Raw genomic sequence first — 11,153 nt, 5'->3', positions numbered from 1 at the left:
CAAGTGGATTGCTAATGAGGTAGTATGCCACCTGGTTTGTGTATTATTGTCTTACAAATATACCTACCTACCCCCACACACTTTAATGCACCTGTTATTTTTACAAGGGTTTTCTTGGTGCTGTTTTTCTGCCTTTTTAGTACCCATTTTATTGCTCTGGTCTATTGACAGTTATTAAAAAAGTGATTCCTGAATGTATTTGGTTTATCCTTCTGAAAATGAAGTTTTGATGGGTTGAAATGGCAGTGGGCGATCCATCTTGAAAGAAAGATCTGGGGAAAGCATAGTGCATTGTGAGTTTGTGGAGGCAGAGAGGGATCTGCAAATGCTATTAAGCCTGGGAAAAGCAACAGGACATGTACGCCGAGATAACTGCAGGATTGCAATATTCAGTAATTGACACAAAACAAATTTAGGCCGAGACTTGTGTCTCTCAGTGCTTAGCTCCAATACAAAACTCTCAGACTAGGCATTCTTCTGCTGTCTGGTCAGCCTGGGTCCATGCAGGACACAACCAAGGAGATGGTCATTGCCCTCCCTTTTTGCAGAGTAGCTGAGGTACTCTCATAAAGCTTAGAAAGTTCTGCTTCAAATACCTCCCTTTGCCTGATTGGAAACAAGAATTTGATGAACACAGACCTCTGCTTTTCCAGATTGTCCCACCACTCTGAGTGAAATACATCCAAGATCTCTCAGGTCTCTCTCTTTGTATAACGGAGTCACTAGAGCAAACACTAAAACTTAGTTTTCCCAGCAAAGAGTGATTCAGACTTGGGGTGAACTTAAATACCAGATCTGGGGTTTGTTCTTGCTGTGTCTCCCTACCACTGAGTATGTGGGTATTTCACTACAGGGCAGCTGCAAATTTTCACCCGGATCCAGATAATTTATCTTAGGCACCAGCGGGACCACAAACTGCATCCCTCCATCCAAGGTACATGTTTCAAGCATGAGGATACTGCACATAAGGACAGCAGTGCTGTTATTCATAGCCTGGATTCCTAAAAGCCAAACCTTAAATGAAAACTTTAAAGAACACCTAGTGACCCCCTCGCAAAGGATAGGCTAACAATCTCAGCATCTTTTAGACATCAGACTTAAGGAGGGAGAAGGAAAGGGCTATGTGACAGGTATAGTCTGGCAGACGGGCTTCATTAACTCTGTTTTTCAAAGATGCATTTATCTCTCCAGAATAACAATTGAGTTACGTCAGGCCCCATATTCCATCCTCTTTAGAACGTCCCGTCACAACTATTTCAGTAGGTAGCAAGCACCCACAGTCCCTTTTGTGCCATTATCTCGTTTCTTCCCTAACATATTAAATTGCCATCAAAGATGAGGTTTGCAAACATAGTTTGTTGCCTACTGGAGCCTTACATTTCAGAGCTATTGCTGCTGCTGTTGCATATTTTGTAGAATTTTTTTCAAGCAGTCCATTTTTGCTAATGGGCTCACTTGGGGGTCTGTTGAACTGCAGGGAAAATAGAGACAAGCAACCTTCCTGCTGGCAGACCTTTGCAAACCTCAAGGAACCTTTCTGAGAAACAGGAGTTCCGTGTTTTTAATGAGATCATTTTCAGAAAAATCTGGAAAAAGAGAAAGAAGAGAAAATAGCGACAGCAAAATAGAGATAATCACTAAAAATTCTTTTCAAGTAAACCAGAAGCCCACTCAGTGTAATGAGACAGAAGAATTTCAAGAAAACTAAAGGAGGAACATGTGCTTTATTTGACACATAAGAGCCAAGTCAGTATGTGAAAAGCAATAGCATCTTGACCCTGCAGTTGTCTGTCACTCCCCTGGTGCAGATAGCTGGATTAAGAGTGGAGAAACAGGACAAAATTCCATTAGTGGGATACTTTGGTGCCAGGAGGTCTGCAATGAAAACTAAAATTTATGACAAATCTGATGTGCTGAGTTGGGTAAAAAAGGTCAGCTCTCTGCACCTACATCTGGTTGATGCAATCACCCCCATTAAAAAAAAGAGTGCTTTCAGCAAGGGATGATGAACCCATGCTGGCCCACAAAGGCCAGCGTCATGCCTCTCAACATGGCCAGGCATGTCAACTGTTGGGATAAGCATTCAGTGGTAGCTTTCTGCATGGATGTAATGTGATAACTTTTGAAAGCTGCATCTGGCTGATGCCAGATGGGTATTTTAAAAAGCACAGGCAAATCAGCCTTGAATGATAGGAAAACTGGAAGAATGGGAGGAAAGAAAACGGGGACAGAGGGATCTTCTGTCATCTGTTTGACATGGCCAAAACCTCAAAAAACTGTGTGGGAGTGGTAGATCAAAAGGTTGATGGCATGAAATGACACCTACAGCACATCTCTGCCCATCGTGCCAAGGAGGTTTAACAGGCTGACCCTTTCCTGATGCCTCAAGAAGCCAGGGCAGGAGTATAGGAAGGTGCCAGAAACGATGTACAAAAGAACATCTAGCTCAAAACCCAGTCTGCAACATTTTCCATGAGTTAATGCCTATAGGCGACTATAATAGCAGAAAAAAGAATGCAGTGTTATAACACTAGATACTCTCCTAATCTCCAGAGATTTATGGTGCAGGCACTGCATGAACCAAAGCAGGTAGTTTCATATTTACATGCCTTTCGTGGAGTTTTTTCCTTCCATTAATCTGCTCAATCGTCTTTTGAATGTCTGTATACTTTGGGGATCTGTAATATTCTACAGCAGGGACTTGCACAGATAACCAGATGTCGTGTGAAGAAACTCCTCCTTTTTCTTTGTTCTGAGCTTGGCACTTGCTCATTTCAACTGATAATTCTTCATCTGAAGACATAATAACCAATCAACCCCTAATGACTTCTCTCCAGATCCTATACTGTCCTTCCTTTTATCCTTTCTTTTTCCAGACTGAACAAACAAGGTTTACACAGCCATTCCCTGCGTGGAAGTGACTTTATTACCCCTTTCCACTGGTTAGGTTTTTTTTCACATGCTTGCTGATATGGGGACACCAAAACAAAACAGGCAGTATTCAAGATGTGAATGAAACAGGAGTTTTTGCAGGGGAAACGAGGACAGGTCAAGAGAGGACAACATGGAACTTTGAGTATGGGGAGCCCACACCCTACAGACCCCCTGGTGTAAAGGACACACAAGTGACCTGAGGAAACCAGCAGAAGAAAATCAAAAGTGAAGTACAAGGCTACCTATTAGAAAGTTTCTGGCATAGGGGGGTAAAGTGGAGACAGAGATGGAAACAGGAACAGTCTCACTGAGGGAAGTAAGTATCAAGGGGACAGGGTATTTTTCCAGCAGGAGATCACGGTGGCTATCTGTCTCTCTTTCATGACAGTGGATAGGTCGTCAAAGCAGTTTTCCCAAATCTCTGCATTTGCACAGTGCAACATTGAGCTGGACGTGTGTGTGGTAGGGTGAGGTGTCCACAGCTCCGGCTCAAAAAAGCAGCATCTGTTAAAAGCAGCAATTTTGACCTGCCTACAAGACAGCTAGAGCAGTAATCCCAATTTCACTCCTCCTTCCACTTCCTTCACTCCCTTTAGCAGAACTGCCTATGGAGCTCCAGCCCCTAGGTCTGAAAAGAGCCAGAAGGACTGGTTTAATTTCTTTCTTTTCAATGAAGGAAAGTCTAAGCTTCCAACTTCTTCCATCTGACATGTTAAATTGGGAACACAAGTCTTCCTTCTGACAACTTTGCTCATAGACTTTTAGTTGTAATGTTTTACCTTCTAAATAAGCCAACTTCCCAGCAAGTCAGCTTCTCAAATTTCTAATTTAACTGCAATGTAGCACTTCCTTCAAGGCTGGTTCTTTATCAGATCCTTCACTTCATCATTTCTACCAGCACTGCTAACATTTGCAAAGTGGTAGTGTAGCTCATCTTTCAGTAGGAATTTTGTACCCAGCTGAAGCTTGAGTATTTCCAGCAAGGCAGAGTGGGTTGTCAAATACCACAGTTCCCATGTTGGGATCATTTCTTCCTGTCTGAGGGAAGCTGGTGAGAAACAGAACTGCTTTGGTTTCTGCAGGCACTTTCCTTGACAAGGGGAAAGCTGGTGAAGCAAAAATGGGACAGCTGGAAGGGCAGAGCTAAGTCATGGGTGAGCCAGACTTCCACACAAGCTGGCCTGGCAGGTCTTCCTTTCCTAGGGAGAAACCTGCAGATGGCTCCTTGTCACCCATTCACTTACAGCCAACAGGATGATGTAGGCTCTATGGAGTGACAGCTTCGTCCAGTCTCTGAGAAAATCTGCTTGGAGGGGTGTTAACATTGGAAATGTGGCTGTAAGAATTATTCCTATCTAGTGCATTTATCACCAGAGGCATTCTCATTCAACAGTCTTTGATAATTGTTCACCTTATTGGTCTCTGATAGTTGATGTTTGGGCCAGATGTTTAAACATAGGCTTAAGCATTGGTGATAGATCCAGAGACAGATGCTGAACGACCAGGTGGAGATGTTCCTTCCAGCTTCTTGAACATGGCTTAAGGAGAATGGACTGCAGCCACGCTCATGTGATCTCCTTTGGAGCATCTCCCTTTGCCATTTTCAGAGACAGAGAACTGGACTAGATGGACCATTAATCTGACCTTGGAGGGCACATGTTATGTTCCTAGAGCTTTTTAAGAGGCCCAAGAGCATTCAAGCCATCATCAAAGGGCTGAAAGATGTGAGATGGGTCATGAAGAAAACCTATAGTCCTCTGGAGTAGGAGCTGTGGGACAGCTGGGATAGCCTAAGGTATCACAAATAGTACTGAATGTGTATATTTAGGCAACCGGAATGGAGTTCTTGTGGTGGGATTGTATTTGAGATGAAAGGCATGGTGCAATTGCCTGCAGGACAACAGGCAGGTCAAACTCCCAAGGCTTTAGGGGTTTTCCAACTCTGGGCATCACTAGTCCCTGGCTGTTTTATTTGTAGGGGCACTGCTTCTGCATAGCAGACTAAGAAGGGAGGCTGGGACAGTAGTGAACTCAGGGGAAACAACTACAATGTCAAGAAAAAAATCACAGAATAGTGTCTCTGCTCTATTCTCCCAGCTCCTAGCAATCCCTAGATTAAAGACTTCTCAAACTGGGGAAGAAGAAAGGCTTTAGGGCAACCTGTGTGTAACACTTTCTGATGAAACTCGCTTTCTGCATATCTCTCATTGGTTCTGAAACCCTTTGTAGTTCAGCCATATACAACATCCCGTGGAATGCCTGGAGAGGAGAAGACTTAGGGCAATCTCATCAATATATATAAGTATGTGAAGAGAGGGAATAAAGAAGATGGAATCAGGCTTTTCTCAGTGGTCTCCAGTTACAGGACAAGAGTCAAGTGTCCACCAAGCCAGCGTGAACCTTAAAGTTCTGAAAGATAATTATATTCCAACAGGTTTTGTGAAAATTAGTGCTGCAGCAGGGCTGAAGTAGCTCAGCTGGGAGAGCGTTAGACTGAAGATCTAAAGGTCCCTGGTTCAAGCCCGGGCTTCAGCAGTGTTTTCCTGTAGATTTTTTGTGCCCAGTGCCGGGCTCTTCAGTAAAAGAGAAGTATGGAGCTACTGAAGAGGGTTCAGCAAAGCCCATGAAGATAATGAAGGGACTGGAGCATCTCTCCTCTGAGGAAAGGCTGAGAGAGTTTTTCAGCCTGGAGAAGAAAAGTATCAGGGGTATCCTATGAATATATATGAATACCTGAAGGGAGAGTGCAAAGAGGACAGAGCTAGGCTCTTTTCAGTGGTCGCCAGTGACAGGACAAGAGGCAATAAGCAGAAAATGCAGCACAGGAGGTTCCCTCTGAACAGCAGGAAATACTTTTTACTGTGCGAGTGACTGAGCACTGGCACACGTTGTCCAGAGAGGCTGTGGAGTCTTCATCCTTGCAGATATTCAAAAGTTGCCTGGTCCTGGGCAACTGGTTGTAGGTGGCCCTGCTTGAGCAGGGGGTTGGATCAGATGACCTTCAGAGGTCCCTTCCAACCTCAACCATTCTGAGTCTATGAAACAGGGACATAGTTTTACAATTCAAGGGCTTCAGCAAAAATAGTGATATAAAGGGTTTTTTTTGTTCCCTCAACTTTCAACTGCCTGTTCCTAATCCTATGTCATGGAGTGCCCCATAAAGAGGTAGTAATTTGACCCACTGGTGTATGGAGCCATGCAGGAAATCAAAACTGTGATTTGGGAAAAGGAACAATACCCTGTCAAAAAGAGTTAATTTTAGTCTGAATCACAACTGACCTTGAAGCAATTCCTCTCACTAAAGTTTGTCTTTTTCCAGGCTGAAGAGTTCCGGTGTGTCTACCTGTTGCTCACAGGGAAACAGCTCCATATCTCTGATGAAGCTTTCTACCTGAACATTTCCTGAACCTTTTCTACTCTTACACTGACCTTCATAAATGATAGTATTCAATGTGTGTGCACCCCAGAGAGTTCTACAACAGAGTAACTGTGTTTTGTATTTTGTTCTCCGTCCCTTTCTGACTAATTCCTGATCTGTGGCAAACAACAGAGACAAGACCTGAATTGCCAGTTGTCCAAAAAAAAGAAGTAAGAAGCAGTGAACCTTTGACTATTGATTTCTCAAGGATGAACCCCAATACTCATCCCGTCTCTCCTCCATAATAGGGCAGAGATCTCTTCTTTCTCCCTTTCATTCTGGTGGTGCTCTTTAATCTCTGGATGTAACACTATCAGATCCTGCAGCACTTCCAGGAGATGACTTCCTTAATCAGGATGTGAATAACGACTTGCGCGTAAGTCAATGACATCATGACCTGCTTAAGCCTTGAAGAGATACCATGGATCCTACCAGGCAAATGCCTCTATCAACAGCCACCACCCACTAGCAGGTGGGGCCAGAACATGCATTGCCCTCCTGCATAGCTCAGGAAATATAACAGTTCTCACCCACCACCGCCCTTTGCAGACCTGACATACTCAGGTAGAATCCTCTGGCTCAAGGACACACCAAGTAGAAAACGCCTTCCTTTTGACCCTTTACTCCTAATGTCTATGTCTACATCTAAATTGGGAATGAGCTTCCTCTTCCCCAAGCTGGATGAGAGTACGTCAGAGCCCCCTGCGTGGTCCATGCGCAGGATTAAATTATATCAAATTTGGTATATGTCTGGGGCCTCATTTTGTTATGAAAACAGACCTCAGGCAGTTGTGTATGTACATCCCAAGCGTTGCCCTCAGGTTTAAGAACAGCTTACACACTGTGACTATGCTGAACTGCTCTGACCTCATCTACCACACTGGAGAAATGCAGCCTTGAGCCCTAAGGGCAGAAGCAAATCAGATACCAGACGCACAGATCGTGAGTCAGAGAACAGTGGGATGGCACAGGCTTAGTGTTCAAGCAATCCTGCTAAACAATATTTTGACCTGGTGCTAGGCTCATGGTTTAACAAGTGTGCTGGAAATCTAAATGAGGCCAGCGCTTGGGCTTGAGTAGTGCCCGGTGCTCCTGCACACTGCTTAAATGTGCCAACTTATGCTCTCCCAGGCAACGTCCAGACACAGTTCAGGGAATAGCAGGGAGCAAGAACCATTCCCAAGAGGTGGTTTGGACATAATGAATCTATTTCTGCTGAGGCAGCTGGGGGAAGAGGTTTTAGCACCATGGCAGATGTGCCTTACCACATGGCTTTAGCCCCATCGAGCAAGACAGACCAGTTGTATTTGCTTTTGGAACTATAACTCTCCCTGCAGAGGACTTGGTGTTTCTCATCACCTCTCTCCTTGGTGGGCCACCGGCACCCTTAACTCAAGCAGCCTAGAAGGACCTGCCACAATGAACATAAGCATTTGGAATAGAGCTTTATTATGGGTTGCTGAACAGGTAAACTAGAGCCAGCTGAGGAAATCCCCTGCACTTAAAACAGTCAAAAGGTAAGCGACATTTTTAGGGCTGGAAGAGATTTGGGAGGGGGATATCATGTGCATTTGCCCTATTCTTACTCCTTCCTGGGTATCTGTTGATGGACAGTACTGGTGGATGAGTGGTCTAAGCCGACACTGTTGTTCACATGGAGGTGATAGTGACTGCTGGGCTTGCTCACCCATAACACGCCTGCAGTCCAGCACAAGGAGGTAGCTGCAATCAAATTGCTTTGAAGCCTGATCCACAGCTGTGGGAAGGCAAAGGAAAGGCTCCCACTGATGCTAACAATCAGGCCCCCATGTTCACGCTGCAGGACATAAAGAAATCCCCAGAGACCACAGTGTAGTGATGCCAGAAGTGATGAGAGCAGCTTACTTGCCCGCTCCTTCTCCAGATGACCTGGTCCCCTCCTGGCTGAAACAGCTTCAACAGAAGCCTCAGTGCCAAAAGTTGCCAAGTTTTTCTGTGTTTGGCTTCAAGAAGGGTTAAAAGCGGCCCCGTGCTCCTTGGTGCTTGCTCACCGGGAGGCGGCGAGGGAAGGTGCAGGATGAATAACGGTGGTGGGCGGCAGGCAGCGTGGGGGTGGCTGCCCTGCCAGCACCTTCACCCAGCCCACACACGTACATCTCCCTCTTCTCACCGCCGTTCATGTCCCTTCGGCACCGGGGCCCCCACATTGATCAATCAGCGCATGTCTGACCCCGATAATCGCCTCTTCCTGAGCCCCTGCACAGCGCTGCTCCAGCCCACGGCTCTCCCCCACAAATGCTCACAGCTCTGCCAGTGCCCTTCAGTTCTGATTTTCTGCTTTTTCTAGTGATTTCTGCCTCTTTCTCTTAATGCCTTCAGTCCCGATTTGCTGCTGCTGTCCTCCTCCCCCATCCTCTTGACACTTTTCTCCACCTTTCTCACCGAGAGCGCTGGTATGGATCGGTCCGCACACATCCACCCTGACCGCACAGCACCAGAGCTGTATCTCACTTCTGCTGAGATACAGGAGCCTGCACTGAAAGATCAGCCAGCTAACTAAATGGGAAATCCTCAGCAGGAGCTTAAAACCCTTTCCTCCAGAGAAAAAAGAAAAAAAAAAAAAAAACAAAACCCAACAAAAGGATAAGCAGGAAAAAAACGCTGCAAGGCATGTGGTCACTGTAGGAGCATGACTGGGTCTGCCAGTGCGCCTGGGAAAGTTCCCACTGAAACTACTGAATGCAGATCACACCAGGGGTTACTGCATATGCAATGCTTGCTCGGTTGTGCTTGATGGGGTCTGACAGAAGACCCCAGACCTCTGATTTGCAGTCACTGTGAATCACTGCTGCAGTGTCAATAGAGCTGCCCTGATGAAAAGATCATGGGGTGAGGCATGCATGGTCCCAGCATCGCCTTCTCTATCTTGCTGATTTTTTTGTGATAATTTGCATTCCTGTGGAGTGCTTCTGCTATTGCTTTCTGTTTATGTTCTTGTAGGACCTACTGTAATATACAGGCTAATTGGACTTCATGTCTGCTTTGTCCCTTGCTCTGCCAATGGCTAGCTTGAGGAGAAGGCAATTCTTTTATTCATGCCTCAGTTTCACCCATCAGAAAATTGGCCAAAGTACTCCAGAGTCACTCTGGAAAGTGCTCTGAGATCTGACAGAGAGAGCTAGCCGTGATGGAGATAGAGGCAGACAACACACACAGACAATAAAAGACATTGCCAGCCCCGAAGATTAATTTTCTAAATTACATGGCAGCTACAAGATGAGGAAAAAAGGATTATTATTTGCATGCCATGGGAGCAATAATCCTGCGATTACTACTCCAGGCATAAAGACATTAAGTCTTGGTTTGTGCTGCAATGCAGAGCTCTTGGAGGTGTAGCAGCACTCTGCCATGAACAGACAGCTTGTGTGCGGTCATAAAGATAACACGCGCTTTTGTGCAACTGTGTAGAGTCCAGACTGCGATGAAGACCACCTGTGCTCACGTTAAGAGATGCGTCCTGCAGTCCTTGCAGCAGTGGGTGTGCAGGAGCTGCTGTCCAGACCCTCTGACAGCAGATTCGTTCTGCTCGTGTTCAGCCCTGCCCTTTCTCAGCCCATCTGAGCCAGTGAGGTTGGCCTCTAACTTTAGCTGAAATCTAAATCATGCTCTGAGGCACCAACTCTCCCCATTGACTTTAAAAGGAGCCTGGGGTAACCAAGGTCTTTCATGCATTAAATACCTACAACTGAGAAGTTCTGCCCCAAGGAGCCTCGGGCAGCAGTCCATGACCTGGGAGCCAACTCTTCACCATCCATAGGGGAGTCCAGCTGTTCCTAAGAGCCTAACTGAACGGTCAGCTTTTCAAAAAACTGAGATTAGAGCTGCAAATCCATCCCTGCCTGCCTTTTGCAGTGGGAGCTGCTTGGATTTTGAAAGGCACAGGGTCCTATTTCACCTGGTGAACATGATGTTGCGCATGACTTATACAGTGTTGGTCTTTAGATAGCAGATATGAGGATCAGGGCAGTTCTTCCATTCAGGTCATCCAGCAACCCCCTGGAAAATTTAGAGTTAGGATTATTTCCCTCTGTCTAAACAGTGCACTAAAATGGGGTTTGATCATGTGCCACAGCAAAAAAAAAAAAAAAAAAAAAAGCAAAACCACAAAAATTCCTCTTTCAGATGCAGCAACTGTCCAGGACCTGCTCTGAACACCAAACGCTAAAACTGGAGAATAACAAAATACTTTTTGGATCCAACTCAGTTCCTCAGAGGTACTAAAGTAAATAGACAGTCAAAATACCTTTGAAGGGTCTTGGCTTAAGCATCTATGGCTGATTAATTAATTGCAATTTTGATTGTTATTTGGGCTGTTAACTTTTGGGGCAACGGGCTATCCTTTATTTTCGGTTTGAATAGCAGTCTAATTTTATTTGTGACTGCAGGGTGCTAGTGGAGGAAAAGGAAAGAACATGAAGCACTGCTCATTACAAGTGGAAGTAGTCTATTTAAATATGCAAATTGTCTTCAAAAAAGCCCAGAGAAAGAGGGCTGTGGAACTCCTGCTGTCGCTTATGAGATACGGAGATTTTTTCATTTCCCTGCCCAGGGTGGGATTCAGTCTGGGGCAAGAGTGACTACTCTTCCGTCAGCCTTTGGGAGCACCCAGGAGGTGACAGATTGGGGACAGTTTGGTAGTCCACGCAGAAGGGTGGGTGGATTTCAGTTTGGTTCCCAACAAGCATTTGCAGCACAGAAAACATCCTCAGCAAAGCTCTGCGAATTCAAGAAAGTAGTTAATGTAAAAAGTACAAGAATCCAG

General features: G+C 45.4%; 1 non-coding gene across 1 annotated transcript; it reads left to right on the top strand.

The window, feature by feature from the left end:
• The first annotated feature begins 5,396 nt into the window (after positions 1-5,396).
• TRNAF-GAA (transfer RNA phenylalanine (anticodon GAA)) lies at positions 5,397-5,469 on the top strand. Its single transcript has one exon. It is a non-coding gene; the product is annotated as a tRNA-Phe (tRNA).
• Positions 5,470-11,153: the final 5,684 nt, after the last annotated feature.

This window comes from Calonectris borealis, chromosome 2 (genome assembly GCF_964195595.1).
Source record: "Calonectris borealis chromosome 2, bCalBor7.hap1.2, whole genome shotgun sequence".
In the NCBI taxonomy this organism is placed as follows: domain Eukaryota; kingdom Metazoa; phylum Chordata; class Aves; order Procellariiformes; family Procellariidae; genus Calonectris; species Calonectris borealis.
This window is presented reverse-complemented; position numbering and strand designations above follow the sequence as displayed.